The sequence below is a fragment of the Gossypium hirsutum genome, chromosome A07 (assembly GCF_007990345.1).
Source record: "Gossypium hirsutum isolate 1008001.06 chromosome A07, Gossypium_hirsutum_v2.1, whole genome shotgun sequence".
NCBI classification, from domain to species: Eukaryota; Viridiplantae; Streptophyta; class Magnoliopsida; order Malvales; family Malvaceae; genus Gossypium; species Gossypium hirsutum.
Window position 1 is genome coordinate 66,756,377 of NC_053430.1, and position 16,833 is coordinate 66,773,209.

The window sequence follows — 16,833 nt, forward strand, 5'->3', positions numbered from 1 at the left end:
ATTAGGACTAAATTGCAAAAATAATAATTTAAGGGACTAAAATGTGAAATAAATGAAATATATGGACTTGTATGGATATGGGTAAGATTCGGCCTAACATGGGTATACTTCATCATCAAACAACAAAAATCACAAGCTCTCAACAATGGCATAACTTAAAATATTCACCAAAATAAAAAATTCAAGCATGGGTCTTGAAGATAACTTAGCAACGATCTAAAAAACGTAAAAATTATAAAAAATTGAGCTAAACACATACCTTGATTGAACTTTAAAGATGGCCGAACCCTATCTTCTAATATTTCTTTTTCTTTTTGTTTAGTTTCGGTCAAAAGAAAATGGATGAACATGGCTTATTTTTTTTTGTTTTATGATATATATTATAACTTATTATAATTTAAAGTTTAATTTACATATATAACCTTAATGAAATAATATAAAAACTTTATAATATATACCTAATACCTTCCAAATAATATGTAAATAGGCTATTTGCAACTTAAAGACTTAATAAAGCCATTAGCAATTCAGCCCTTTTTAGAAATAACCACCAAATTTTCATTTTACGCAATTAAGCCCTTTATTCAATCGGACACTCAAACGATAAAATTAAAGCACGAAAATTTTGAAGATATAAATTCACACAAAATAAACACAGGAAATAATTTTTAAATATTTTTTGACTCAGATTCATGGTCACGAAACCACCATTCTGACTAGGGTCTGAATCGGGTTGTTACATCATTATTTCATTTATACGCGCTATTATTTTATCATTGCTACAACCATGTCACGAATCGTGTTCAAATATATTTACTCATTTCCATACTATACCCAAATAAATCAAATAGAAGTTATTTCAAATGTTACGTTCGTTTTGGCACAATGCATAAAAAGGAAAATTTTTAAATCGAGGCAAATGTTCATTATGTTGGAATTAGAAAAGTCGTGTTCCTAACTTACGTAATATGAATTCCTTCTAAAATCGAGATAATCAAATATCTATTTTAAAATAAATATAAAAAAATAAGATTTTAGTGCTTGAGTCTATTTTCATAGGAAAGAAACAGAGCAAGTAAAGGAAGTCTATATTTAGAGTGACTTTGTGATCCCCTGTTGTAACTTTGGAAAATCACTAGAAATTGTACAAAAATAATTATAAGTAAAAGTTTATATGCATAAATTTCTTAGTGAGTCTATTTTCATTAGAAACAAATAGAAATGTTATCTAGTTTCCGTCTAATGAGATAATAGATTTTTAGTGAAGGGAGGTCAGGTCCACTGAATTGCGAAATAGGGGAACTTTTAATGAATAAACTGTACTAATTGGCCAATCCAAAAATTTTAGAAAAATTATGGTAAGAAGATATATGAATCGAGTTTTAGGGAAAATTTATGGATTTAAATTTTGAGTTTCATAACTCGAGTTATAATTAATTTAGTGACTATTATGCAGATGAACAATTTTATTATGAATAGTGAAATAAATTGTTTTGATTTATGTAAGTAATTGGAAAATTTTTAATGTTCCCGATTTGGTCCCGAACCATTCCAATTGTCGAGTCCTTTTTTAGGGATTTATTGGATGAATGTGAGAGAATTAATATTTTTTTTAAAAGTAAAATTTTTTTATGCCCCGAACAGGTAAGATAAGTTTGGTAACGCCTCGTGCTCGACTCCGGCGACGGTCTCAGGTAAGGGGTGTTACATTTATTGGTATCAGAGCAAGAGTTTAGTCAATTCTCAGAATATTCAGTATGAGTAAGAGTCTAGCTATATATGCCATACTTATATTTTGATAGTGTGACGAGTCCTGACGATTTTAACTCCTGACGATTTTAAAATGTTTTTCTTTTATAGTTATGGATCCCAAACGAGTTGGTGCAGATGATGTAGAAAGTAACGCGCCTGCTCCTACAGAAGGGACGATGCCACCAGATAGTAGTGAAAGGCCTGTTACAGTTAGTCAGGGAGGAGGGGCTCGAGAAGCATTTTTCCAAGCTATGAATGAATGGTTTGCTGAGTTCCTTCGTACGAATCCGGCCGTTAGACCTCTACCCCGTCATGATACTCAAACTACTCATGTAGCTTCCCCAGTCATAGTTACAATCAGAAGAGAGAAGCCACCAGTTGATAAAATTAGAAAACAAGGGGCCGAAGAGTTTTAGGCTACTAAAGATGATGATGCAGAGAAAGCTGAATTTTGGCTAAATAATACTATCAGGGTATTTGATGAGTTATCATCCACACCTGAAGTGTGCATAAAGTGTGTTGTGTCACTTTTACGAGACTCGACCTACCATTGGTGGAAGACACTTGTGTCAGTAGTACCAAAAGAGAGGGTTACTTGGGATTTCTTTCAGGAGGAGTTCCGTAAGAAATACATTAGTCAGAGGTTCATCGACCAGAAACGAAAAGAATTCCTTGAACTAAAGTAGGGTAAGATGACAGTGACTGAATATGAACGTGAATTTGTTAGACTCAGTAATTATGCTCAAGAGTGTGTGTCTACTGAAGCTATCATGTGTAAGAGATTTGAATATGGACTCAATGATGATATTCGACTGTCGGTCGGTGTTTTAGAAATAAAAGAGTTTGTTATTTTAGTTGAAAGAGCTTGTAAGGCAGAGGAGTTGATGAAAGGAAAGGGTAAAGCTAAAATTGAGATGCAAGACACGAAGAAAAGACAGATAAGAAAGTCGTTTCAACCTACATCCAAGAGGCCTAGAGAGTTCTCTACTAGATCTAATTTTTCAGCAGGGTATTTTAGCCAAAACAGAGGTAGAAGATTTATAGGTCAGAAAGCTCAGACCACTTCAATTGCGAGTGTTGGCAGTATTCAGCCTGATAGACCCGAGTGTCCTCAATGTGGTCAATGTCATCTAGGTCAATGTCGAGCAACTGAGGTTGGTTGTTTTCGATGTGGTGCATCGGATCGTTTCATTCGGGAGTGTCCTGAGATGGTTAAAAGAGAAGTAATACCGAGTGTAAGATCAGGCAATGCCCCTGTTAGAGGCAGACCTCAGAGAAGTTCGGGAATAGGGGCAGGTAGAGGTGCATCTAGAGATTCAGCAGTGAGACCCGATGTTAGAGCGCCTACAAGGACCTATGCTATCCGTGCTCGTGAAGAGGCATCCTCCCCCGATGTAATTACGGGTATATTTTCTCTTCATGATGTTAATGTTAATGTTATTGCTTTGATTGATTCGGGTTCGACCCATTCCTATGTTTGCATGAAATTGATGCCTAGTATGAACATGTCCATAGAGTCTACGGGATTTGTGATTAAAGTATCGAATCCATTGGGTTGGTATGTATTAAGTAAACAAAGTATGTAAAAATTGCCCTTTGATGATTAAAGGTAGCAGTTTTCCGGCCGATCTCATGCTATTGCCATTTGATGAGTTTGATGTGATTCTTGGTATGGATTGGTTGACTGCGCATGACGTGATAGTGAATTGTGGAAACATATTTTTTGAGTTGAAATGCGAAAATGGTGAAATTCTTCGGGGTAATTCAGATGAGTCAGATAGTTCAATTGCCATGATTTCTATTATGTCTACTCAGAAATGCTTGAGAAAAGGATATGAAGCTTATCTTGCTTTTGTGTTGAATACTAAAGATCCAGAATTGAAATTTGAATCAGTGCTTGTGGTATGTGAGTTTCCTGATGTGTTTTCAGAAGAACTACCAGGTTTGCCTCCTATCAGAGAAGTCATAATTGTTGAGGTAAGTTCAATAAGGATTAAAAATTGTTATTGCTATTTTGGATGGAATGTTAATCTATAATTGTGATATGTATAATTAGATGGATAGTTTTGTATTAAATTAGCTTAATGGATTAAGTTGTGAAGCTAATTAAATTAAAGTCTATATATGAAAAATATGAACTTCACTTATTGTGTAGTGGAATTACAATGGTGATGCGAACCAGGTCACATCATGTTATGGTACAACTCAACATCATCGAGAGTGGCCTAAGCTCGAGGGGCCTAAATGCAAAATGAAGCTTAATTACAAGCTCATTTAGCTCACTAAGCACGCATGGCAATTTTACTCGAGCTGATCAGCTCGATTCTAGCTTATTGAGCTTGATTCAACTCGAATTCTAGCTCATTGAGCTTAATTTAGCTCAACTCAGCTCAATTGAGTTCATTTCTATTTTTCTTCAATGATTATGTTTTTAGTTTGCTGGAATAAAATAAGTATGTTAGCTAAATTAGTTAAGTAAATTAAATTACTTTTTAATGTGTCAAATTCTAGACATGTTAATTAAGTTTTAATGTCTTAGTTCATACATAATTATTAGCTAATTTTAATGTGTTAAGTTTAGAACAAATTTATTAGCTGCTGTTATTTAATATGTCCAGCCGAATCTAGTCCTCAAATTTGTCTTTGCTACAGCTGATTTTATGATGTCTTAAGTCAAATTAATGTGTCCTAAAAGGGAATTAATTTGCTGAATTTATTTGGTGCAGGTACATGCTTTGGAACAACATTAAAGAGAGGAGAATGAACTTGGTTAAGTGCAAGAAGTAGAATTAAAGGCTAGCAGTTGTTTTGAGTTTCTCCAAGTGGCTGTTCGTGGAGTTCAATGGCCAAGATGCTGTTCACATTAAGTCCCATTAGCTCAGAAGTTTTCACACCTTGGTGGCTGCCCAAATCTATCCTTTCACACCATAAGGCTGTTTGGATCCAAGAGTCCACACACAAGGCTGTTCGTGCACCTAAATGCACGTTAAGTTTGTTGGAGCTCGTTCAGCTACCCAAGGCCGAATTAATGAAGTGAATCAAAGTTTTTTAGCTTCTCAACCATTGAACACTTCAAGCTCAATTCATCAGCTCATTTATTAAGCTGAATTGGAAGACTAAATGGACTGTCTACTGCAGTCTCCTAGGCCTAGAGTTCACCAAAGGACTTGTAAACATTAAGTAACTTAGTCCAGCTCATTAGTAGCTAAATTAAGCTAATTGAAGGCTTATAGAATTTGCCCATTGACGTCTCCCATGCTAGAAAGCTTCAAGGAACCTTCAAGGGACGTTTTAGGAAGGTGCCAAGAAGTTTCAGCTCATTAAGTTGCTGCATGCTGTCTATTAGGCTACCCAAATTGCCTATTTGGCTAGCCTAGTTTTTTAACTATAAATACTGTAACACCCCTAACCTGTATCCATCGCCGTATTAGGGTTACGAGGCATTACCTATCCATACACAGCTTGAGAGTGTTAAACATTACTATATGGCCAAATATAACTTTAATACCATATATAAATAATGCACATTTTATCATGCCACTATGAATCATTTAATAAGCACGAAATGTAACTCATAGTACAACACATTTGCATGCTAAATACTATATATAATTAACACTCATGTAATCAAGTATACATGCTCATACCAAAGGTAAATATATTCATTTTACTATGACTATTCAATTTAAAAAAAGAACAATAGCTTAACATTTCTTTTTACTAACCAAATGGACATAATTTCAATCATCAGATATATGTATATACACAAGAATCATACTAATCCATCACTTAATACATGCCATAAAACACTTATAAAATAATTTAGTAACTTAGCCGAATATTCATTATGCTTAACATTACTCCTTGATCGAATCATATAATAACATAACAAACATATATTCTTTGTATTAATTTATTAACTTAAACTAATTCATAATACCTATTGTGCGTGCCAAGGAAACCAAATTTTAAGACACAACCAAAATATATAAGTATGTACATATATCCAATATGGAAAGCTTTCCAAAATGATCAACCATAATCTATTTATATCATTACGTTAAAACCGTGAGCATATACCAAGTAAACTATATATATAACATACATATTACTAACTGATGCATTACATTTTATAACTCAACAACATCCAACATTCATCCCATTACTGAAACACAATATCAAGTACCATAACATATATATATCTTGAGCTAATGCATATGCATATATCATCAATACATTTTGCGCCAAAAATATATATATCTATGCAAGCGTCGAATCATAGGGTTGATTATGACCATCTTATTGATTTTCATCATATATCCAAATACACAAGTACATTATAAACAATTTTCAAACCAATTCATCTTACAAATTATACTTCTCAACAATAAGTCATTAACCAAATATAAATATATATATGTCCGAAACTCAAAACTTATATACCATATAACAAACATATCAAAATAATCTCCTACCATGTTCGAACTTAACCAAATATCATTTAATTCCAATTCACATAATAACACCTTAATCAAACTTAACAACCAATTTGACATATATATTTATCTATGCATGTACCATAGCCGAATCCACCAAACATACATATCTAAAATCACCAACCATTTTCAAAGCATATAACACATATAAACATGACTAAAGTTTCATAAAATCAGTTAACATATTAGCCATTTTCGCATGGCTTAATATATATACAACTTCAAACTTAAGTATACATAACCTAGCTTATACATGCCATAAAATCAAGTTCAAACTTATAATGTACCAAAAACAGTCGATAGTGTGATAGACTTTGCTGACTATTCCTGAGCTCGTAACTTGAATCCAAAATCTATAAAACAGAGGTAAACATGAACACACACAGTAAGCTATCATAACTTAGTAAGTCATAAGCAAATAAAAAACTAAGTAACATAATCAATTTATTTAAACTAAATCAAATTATACTATCATAATCACCTTAAATCTTAAGCTTACAGTTTCATGTATTATATATACTTTCACATATAAATTATTCATGGCCGAATGAACATATATATACATTAACAAAATATCATTCAATTTCCAAGCCAAAATATCTTTATCATACTAAGTACATATACACTTATATGCATATACTCATAAGTCAGAGTATAACAATCACATACATATTTATATCACATGGCCGAATATTCCACCAAATGCACATACATTTACATTAGTAACTTGTATTATTTGGATCACATATTAAATGGCCAACTTACCTTATTTTCAAATAGGTAATTAACTAACTCATACCTGATCGTTTTAGCTCATTTTACACATTCGTTCACAACTTATTATTGCCCGTTGAACCATTCGGATTGAATAGGATACTCGGATAATCACATATATCATACAATGCCAACGTCCCGACGTGGTCTTACATGCTATCTCATATCGATGCCACTGTCCCAGATAGGGTCTTAAACGAATTAAATATGATGCCGATGTCCCAGACATGGTCTTACACGTAACCACATATATCGATGCCAATGTCCCAGACGTGGTCTTACACGAAAACCCATATTGGATCCTAAGTCATGACATATGTATCCTAGCTATTCCTAAGGTTTGTACGGGACTTTCAGACGTTGTAATTTAGTTGAAACAAACTCATAAACTTAGTTCCCTTGCACATATACATTTGGCTCTCACATATAAAATTTCTCATAATTTAATTTCAGCATATAAACTCATACATAATTAGAATTAATGATATCTATTTTCTTATAAACTTACCTCGAACGATGAAAATCGGAACGGGACGGCTAATCGACAACTTTAGTTTTCCCTCGATCCAAATTCGATTTCTTTGGTTCTTGATCTAAAAATATTCAAATTAAACTCATTCAAACATTTTTTCACTCAATTTAGTCCAAAAACACATAAATAAGCAAATTTCTATTTTACCCTGACATTTTACACTTTTTACAAATTAGTCCAAATTTCACAAAACACAAAATATGCAAAATTTCAATATATCATGCTTAGGACAAATCTTCCTTATATTCATACAAGTCCATACATTTCATTTATTTCACCTGTTAGTCCCTCAATTTACTATTTTTTCAATTTAATCCTAATTACTCAAAATCACCAAAAATTCCAATACAAAACATGTTAATCCAAAACATACCTTTCATATTTCATTAACTAACATCATATAGCTCAAATATTCATCAATGGATTAACTCAAAATATTCATCAAAATAAAAAATTCAAGCATGGGCTTTGTAGATAACATAGCAACGATCTCAAAAACGTAAAAATTATAAAAAAAAATGAACTAAAACTCACCTTGAATCAAGCTTCAATAATGTCGAATGCCCTAAGATTTATTCTTTTCTTTCTTTTGTTATTCGGTCATGTATAAAAGATGAAATGCATGGTTGTTTTATTATATTATCATAATTACTATTTTACATATTTAACCTTTGTTATTTAATAACTAAAACATATATAAAAGGTCACCACTGTCCATCACTAACTCCAATGGTAATATTGCAACTTAAATACCTCAAATTAAAAAGACAACAACAATTCGACCCTTACAGATAAAACCATTAAATTTTCATTTTACGTGATTAAGTCATTTTTATTAAATTAGACACTCTAACGTCAAAATTAAGTCACGAAAATTTCACACATATAAATTCACACATAATAAACATAGAAAATAATTTTAAAATATTTTTTTGACTAGATTCGTGGTCCCGAAACCATCATTCTGAATAGGGTCTAAATCGGGCTGTTACAAATACTTTGCTATTTTTATGTAATTCTGTAACACCCCTTACCTATGTCTAATGCCGGGACAGAATACGAAGCATTACTGGACTTAAACATACACATACTTGTAAAACCGGGCCATAAAATTTCAACCATTTTAAAAACATTCAAACACATGCGTATTGTCCCTTATACGACCTACAAGGCCCAAAACATACATCAGGGGTGGTCCGGGACTAAACCAAGAACTTCCAGAAATTTTACAACATTTAGGGAATTTTCCATGTTTAGAAAGTCACACTCCTGTAGGGTTTAGGCCGTGTGGTCACACATGCCCGTGTGGCTTGGGACACGCCCATGTAACTCTCTTTTTATGACATCAGCATCGAAATAGGGTCACACGCCCATGTGCTAAGCCGCGTTTCCCGCACGATTGAGACACACAACCGTTTCTCTACCCGTGTGGCCATCACTTAGGTTATTTTCCAAGCCTTGGTCAACCATAAACCCTCACACATTTATACAACATCAATGACATATAACGCCTCCATTTAACGATTAAACATCTTCATTTAGGCCACAAAAATAGCATTTCCATGTCATGATTCATGTGTTTTACACACTCATTAGGCCTTGTCTATTATGATATCACTTATACTTTTATATCATGGTCACCAACATACCAAAAGATTTCAACTTAACCATCAAACATTCATATTCAGGGCTAGCTCATAACTTTATAAAATACCAACATATTTCGCATGCGTAGAATAACATGCTTGCCTAAGACATTGCACACCATATCAAGTCACATACTCACATCACATGGAACTTTTAAGCTTGTGCATGCACATATAATAGGGTTACAACCCAATAATCAATATAAGTGTAACACCCCGAACCCGAGACCGACACCGGAGTCGAACACGAGGTGTTAACAGACTTTAAACCCCTTATAAAAATATTTCCCAGACACTACCAATCTGCGTACTAGTCGCTTTAAAAATCATATCTTGAGTTTCACAACTCGAAAATAAGTTTCGTGATTTTTCCCTGAAACTAGACTCACATGGCCATCTACATATTTTTTCTAGAATTTTTGGTCGGGCCAATTATTACATTTTATTAGTCAAAGTCTCCCATGTTACAGGGATCGACTACACTGACCTTTGCGCAATACGACTTGGATATCTCCCTGAACAGAGCTTCAATACTGATGCCGTTTGTTTCTATAGAAACTAGACTCAGAGAGGAATCTATACATATATGGCATGACTTCTAATTATCTCTGGTTAATTTATAATGAATTTCTAAAGTCGGAACAGGGAATCCAGAAACCGTTCTGGCCCTGTCTCACGAGAACCTGAATATCTCTCAACATACTGTCCATATGATCGTTTCGTTACTTTCCTATGAAAATAGATTCATCAAGGTTGGTTTAAATAATTTATTCACTATTTAATTCCATTCCTGCTATTTTTAGTGATTTTCCAAATCTACATCACTGCTGCTGTCAGCATCTGCCTTTAAGGTAGACTTTACCTATTTCATAGTTTCCATGATTCAACTAGCCCTTTTAGCATAAATAGCACAATTTATGATAGTGATTAACCATTCCCATGGCCAATCCTTGTCAAGCATATCCACACCAAATGATTATAACATTATACTCAAACATATATAAGCCATTTTCGCATGGCTAACCAAAATTATACAAGTCCAAAGGGTCCATGACCCACAACAAACGGGTAGTCCTATACATGCCATTTCGAAGTTCAACCAAAATTGTACCAAAAGGGGGCTTTGATAGTGTGGGCGACTTCGACTTCAAGATCCCGAGTCCGATTGCTGGAGAACCAAAATCTATAAAACAGAGGAGCAATGAAACGGAGTAAGCAATTTATGCTTAGTAAGTTTTGAGCAAGGAATTCCAGCACAACAAAAGTATAGCATTCATATAGCTAAACGGATAATTTCATATGCACAATTTTTTTATATCATACTTGCTTCACATTACCAACCCTTATGTACATATGCAAAAGATCAACTTAGCCAAAGGCCGGTAGCTCGTTTATCAACTGAGCGAATACTTATTTGTAAGGGCTCAACTAAATTCAAGCACATACGAAACATACCTCAATGTTGGGATGTTTCTAGAGTATTAACTGAAATTTTTACAGCAAGATCATTCATTCCCAAATCACGTACCTTCGGAATTTAACCGGACATAGCTCCTCGTTCAAATGCCTTCGGGACATAGCCCGGTTATAGTAACTCGTACAAATGCCTTCGGGACTTAACCCAGATTTAGTAACTCGCACAAATGCCTTCGGGACTTAACCCGGATTTAGTAACTCGCACCAATGCCTTCGGGCTTAGCCCGGAATTAGTATCTCGCACAAATGCCTTCGGATCTTAGTCCGGATATGGTCACTTAGCACAAAGCCTTCGGGACTTAGCCCGGACATCATTCAAATAACCATGCACATTTAACAATAAATCATGGCACATTCGTATTTCATTTTCGTTAGCAAAACTCAAACACAAGACACTTATCATTCTTGTAATTTCGGCTCAATAGCCACACAAAGAGCATGATTTTGATTTACTTAAAACATGATCTAATCAAATCATAATTTAAGCTCTTTTACTCAAGAACTTACCTCGGATGTTGTCGAACGATTCCGATGGCTATTCGACCACTTTTTCCTTCCCTTTATCGGATTTAGTTCCCCTTTGCTCTTGAGCTTAATTAAACAAATAAATTGATTTAATCATTTGAGCATCGAAAAGAGGAACACAAGGCACTTAGCCCATATTTATACATTAGACATTAAAGTCACATATGTACGGAATCATGAATCAAACTCAACATTTTAGCTAATTTTCCCCCTTGGCCGAATTTTCTAAGCCAAGACAAAAGCATCAATATGCTTGCCTCCAACCGAATACATGCAACACCAAATCTTCTTCCTATGGCCGAATATGCATGTCTCTGTTGGGGCCGATTATATGCTTAATACTTCCTACAAGTATGGTTACTTGTATTGATTATAAATATCATCTTGTTTCAAGTTCAAAACTTGGCTAATACACACATATATACACTAGTAAAGCATCCTCTCCCTTTCCATCAATTTAACACATGCATTGCTCATTAACATACAAAAGTTATATTCGGCCTTAGCACACAACTTGCTAGCCGATTCTTCCCCATCTAGCAACCAATGCACATATGTGCTCACTCAAAAATGCTAAAAAGGAGATTCAAGAATCATCAATCCTCCATCACATGCATCATTAACAAGCTTCATATTTAGCATGCAATGGCATTAACACAAAATCCACCTAGGCCGAATATCATCCCCATGACATAGCAAAGATTTGAACCATGGGCTAATTAGAACTCAAGCTAGCAACTAAAAACATGCATGAATCTCATGGCACAACCTCAAACATACCTTAATCTAGATATAAGTATGGCCAAACCTCCTCCTAATCCTCTTCCAAATCAAACCTCATTCCTTAGAATTTTCGGCCAAATGAAGATGAAAAAGGATGAACAAAATTTTCTCCTTTCTTTTCTTTAACTCACGGCAATGGGGGGGGAGACAACCACACACATTTTTTTTTGTTTCCATCATAATCCCTTTCATTATTTTATGCCCATGCTCCTTATTTTATTTTTTCCTAACATACCTCACTAACATAACATGTTTGTGACATGTTTCCACTCATGATGCACTAACACAACATGTCTATGACATGTCTTGCCCATCACACTTGGTCTACCATGCTTGTCATGGCCGGCCACTACTCATTAGGGGGAGTTTGACATGCAAGTCCCCCCTTTTTTCCACATGCACTAATAGGTCCTTACGCATTGACCTATCACATTTTAAAATTTTCTCACATAAATCCTATTTGATGAAATTCACTTACAATTAACAAAATTCAAACACGAAATTTTCACACATGCACATGTACATATAATGAGCATCAATTATGACGGTTAATTATTTTTATGACTCGGTTTAGCGGTCCCGAAACCACTTCCCGACTAGGGTCAATTTTGGGCTGTCACAACTCTCCCCCACTTAAGAAATTTTCGTCCCCGAAAAGCTTACTGGTAAATAGGTTTGGGTATCGTTCTTTCATCGAGCTCTCGGTTTCCCAAGTAGCTTCCTCGATCCCGTGTTTGAGCCATAACACCTTCACTAACGGAACCCTTTAGTTTCGCAACTCCTTCACTTCACGAGCTAGGATACGCATCGGTTCTTCTTCATAACTCATATCGGCTTGAATTTCAACCTCTGATGGGCTAATTATGTGCGATGGATCAGATCGATAGCGTCGAAGCATCGAAACATGAAAGACGTCGTGAATCTTTTCAAGCTCAGGGGGCAAAATCAATCTATACGCAACCGGACCAACTCGTTCGGAGATTTCGTACGGCCCAATGAATCTCGGGCTCAACTTGCCCTTACGGCCAAACCTGAGTACCTTTTTCCAAGGCGAAACTTTAAGGAACACTTTATCTCCCACCTGATATTCAATGTCCTTTCGTTTCAAATCCGCATACGATTTCTGACGGTCTGTGGCTACCTTCAGACTTTCACGGATTACCTTTACTTTCTGTTTGGCATCTTTAATCACATCAACTCCGAAAATTTTACTTTCACCGAGCTCGGTCCAGAACAATGGTGTACGGCATTTACGACCGTACAAAGCCTCGTAAGGTGCCATCTTAATACTTGATTGAAAACTATTGTTGTAAGCGAATTCAATCAAAGGTAAATACCGTTCCCATGAACTACTGAACTCGAGGATGCAACATCTCAACATATCCTCAAGTATCTGAATTATCCGCTCGGATTGACCATCGGTTTGGGGGTGAAAAGCAGTGCTAAAATGCAGCTTGGTACCCAAAGCTTCTTGCAATTTCTTCCAAAACCGTGAGGTGAATCTCGGATCTCTATCCGACACGATAGAAATAGGTACCCCGTGTAATCTCACAATTTGAGAAACATACAATTCAGCTAGTTTATCCAATGAAAAATCCGTACGCACGGGGATAAAGTGAGCCGACTTAGTCAGTCTATCAACAACAACCCAAATCGCATCCTCCTTACTTGCTGACAATGGCAGTCCAGACACAAAGTCCATTGTGACTCGATCCCATTTCCACTCGGGTATCATGATCGGCTGAAGTAATCCTGAAGGCACTTGATGTTCCGCTTTCACTTGTTGACATATTAAACATCTCGAAACAAAGTCGGAGATGTCTCGTTTCATACCATGCCACCAAAATTGACGTTTCAAATCGTTGTACATTTTCGTACTCCCCGGGTGAATTGACATTCGGCTACAATGGGCTTCGTTCAGAATCATCGAAATGAGTTCCGAATTCCTTGGAACACACAAACGACTTCTGAACCTCAAACAATCATCATCATCAATTTGAAACTCTGATTCCTTGTTCGGAACACACTCAGCCCGTTTTGCAACCAATTCATCATCAACTTTCTGAGCTTCACGAATTTGATGAATCAATAATGGTCTGGCTTTTAATTCAGCTACTAACACATTGTCGGGTAGAACAGACAAGTGTACATTCATCGCTCGTAAAGCAAACAATGATTTCTGGCTTAAGGCGTCCGCAATCACATTAGCCTTTCCCGGGTGGTAATCAATGACAAGCTCGTAATCTTTCAACAACTCAAGCCAACGTCTTTGTCGCAGATTCAAGTCTCGCTGAGTCATCAAATATTTGAGACTTTTGTGATCCGAAAATACATGGCACTTCTCACCAAACAAATAATGTCGCCATATTTTCAAAGTAAATACGATGGCAGCTAGTTCGAGATCATGGGTCGGATAATTTCTCTCGTGTGGCTTCAATTGTCTCGATGCATAGGCCACAACTCGACCTTCTTGCATCAATACGCAACCCAACCCAAGTAGGGATGCGTCACTATAAATGACAAACTCTTTGCCTGATTCGGGTTGCACTAAAATTGGAGCTTCAGTCAAATGAGTTTTCAGTTGATCGAAACTTTTCTGACATTTCTCCGTCCATTCGAACTTAACATCCTTTTGAAGTAGCTTCGTCATTGGTGTGGCTATCATCGAGAAACCTTTGACAAATCGTCGGTAATAACCGGTGAGCCCCAAAAAGCTCCGAACCTCAGTAATATTTCTCGGAGGTTTCCAGTTAAGTATGGCTGAAATTTTGTTCGGGTCAACTCGAATACCCGATGTGGATACTACATGACCCAAGAAGCTAACCTCTCTTAACCAGAACTCACACTTACTGAACATAGCATATAACTGCTTATCCCGCAAAATTTGCAACACTAGCCTCAGATGCTCAGCATGTTCGGTCTCATCTCTTGAATAGACCAAGATGTCATCAATGAACACAACTACGAACCGATCCAAATATGGTCTGAAGATCCGATTCATCAAATCCATAAATACCGCAGGGGCATTAGTGAGCCCAAACGGCATCACTAAGAATTCGTAGTGACCATATCTCGTTCTGAAGGCAGTTTTGGGTATGTCCGATTCTCGAATTCGCAACTGATAATAGCCCGATCTCAAATCTATTTTTGAGAACATTGAGGCTCCCTTCAGTTGGTCGAACAAATCATCAATACGCGGTAACAGATATTTGTTCTTTATCGTCACTTTATTCAGTTGACGATAGTCAATGCACAACCTCATGGTTCCGTCCTTCTTTTTCACGAACAATACTGGTGCACCCCAAGGTGAGAAACTTGGTCGAGCAAAACCTCTATCCGTCAATTCTTGCAACTGAGCTTTCAACTCTTTTAACTCGGTTGGTGCCATACGATACGGAGCTATCGAAATCGGCGTAGTCCCAGGTACAAGCTCAATACCAAACTCTACCTCCCGAACAGGTGGTAAACCCGGTAATTCTTCAGGAAAAACATCCGGGTATTCACAAACCACCGGCACAGATTCGGGTTTCTTTTCTAATTCTTTGTCATCAAGTACATACGCAAGGTATGCTTCGCACCCTTTTCTTACATATTTCTGGGCCAACATTGCTGATATTACAGCTGACATCCCCTCCAAGTCCGTAGACTCAACTCGGATTACTTCGTTATTTCCGCACCTCAAATCAATAGTCTTGCTTTTGCAATTCACAACCGCATCATGCGCGGTCAACCAATCCAAACCAAGAATAACATCAAATTCATCAAACGGCAAAAGCATCAAGTCCGCCGGAAAACAGGAACCTCGAATTTCTAGGGGACATTTCTTACACACTTTGTCGACAAGCACGTAACGACCCAAGGGATTTGACACCCGAATTACGAACTCAGTAGACTCAATAGGTAAAGTCTTACTGGATGCTAAGGTTTCACATATGTAAGAATGAGTAGAACCGGGGTCAATCAAAGCAATTACATTAGTATCAAAGAGAGTAAAAGTACCGGTAATAACATCAGGCGAAGAAGCATCCTCGCGGGCACGTATAGCATAAGCTCTAGCAGGCGCACGAGCCTCGGATCTGGTCGTAGCATCTCTAGATCCTCTCTGACCACCACCAGCATTGCCCGTATTTCCAGATGGTCTACCTCGAGCAGTTGTAGCACCCGGTTTCCCACTCTGATTTACATTCTGTTCAGACAACCTCAGGCAATCTTTAATGAAGTGGTCGACTGATCCGCACTTGTAACAGGAGCGGTCAGGGAATCTACAACTCCCCGAATGCCATTTACCGTAATATCGACATTTCGTTCTGTCTCGACGTTCATTCCCAACACTGGCGACCGAAGTGCCTCGTGTACCCACAGGGGGTCGATCACGATCTCGACTAAAAGGCCCGAAGTGCCTCTAAACAGGCCCGCATCATCTCAAAATTTCTTCGATGCCTGTTGAAGAGACTTTCCCGAGGATCTTTTACGAAACTCTCCAGTTCCCTCATCAACTTTTTGTTTTTCTTTTCTAAGCTCTTCGGCTTTACAAGCTCGCTCGACAAGTACTACGAACTCTCGTATTTCAAGAATGCCAACGAACATTTTTATATCTTCATTCAGCCCATCCTCGAAGCGTTTACACATAATAGCCTCGGACGAAACACATTCCCGAGCGTATCTACTAAGTCTAACAAATTTTCGCTCGTAATCAGTAAGTGATATAGAACCTTGCTTAAGCTCAAGAAATTCCTTCCGTTTTTGATCAACAAATCTCTGACTGATATACTTTTTCCGAAACTCAGTTTGGAAGAACTCCCAAGTTACTTGCTCTCGAGGCACAACAGAAGTCAGAGTACTCCACCAA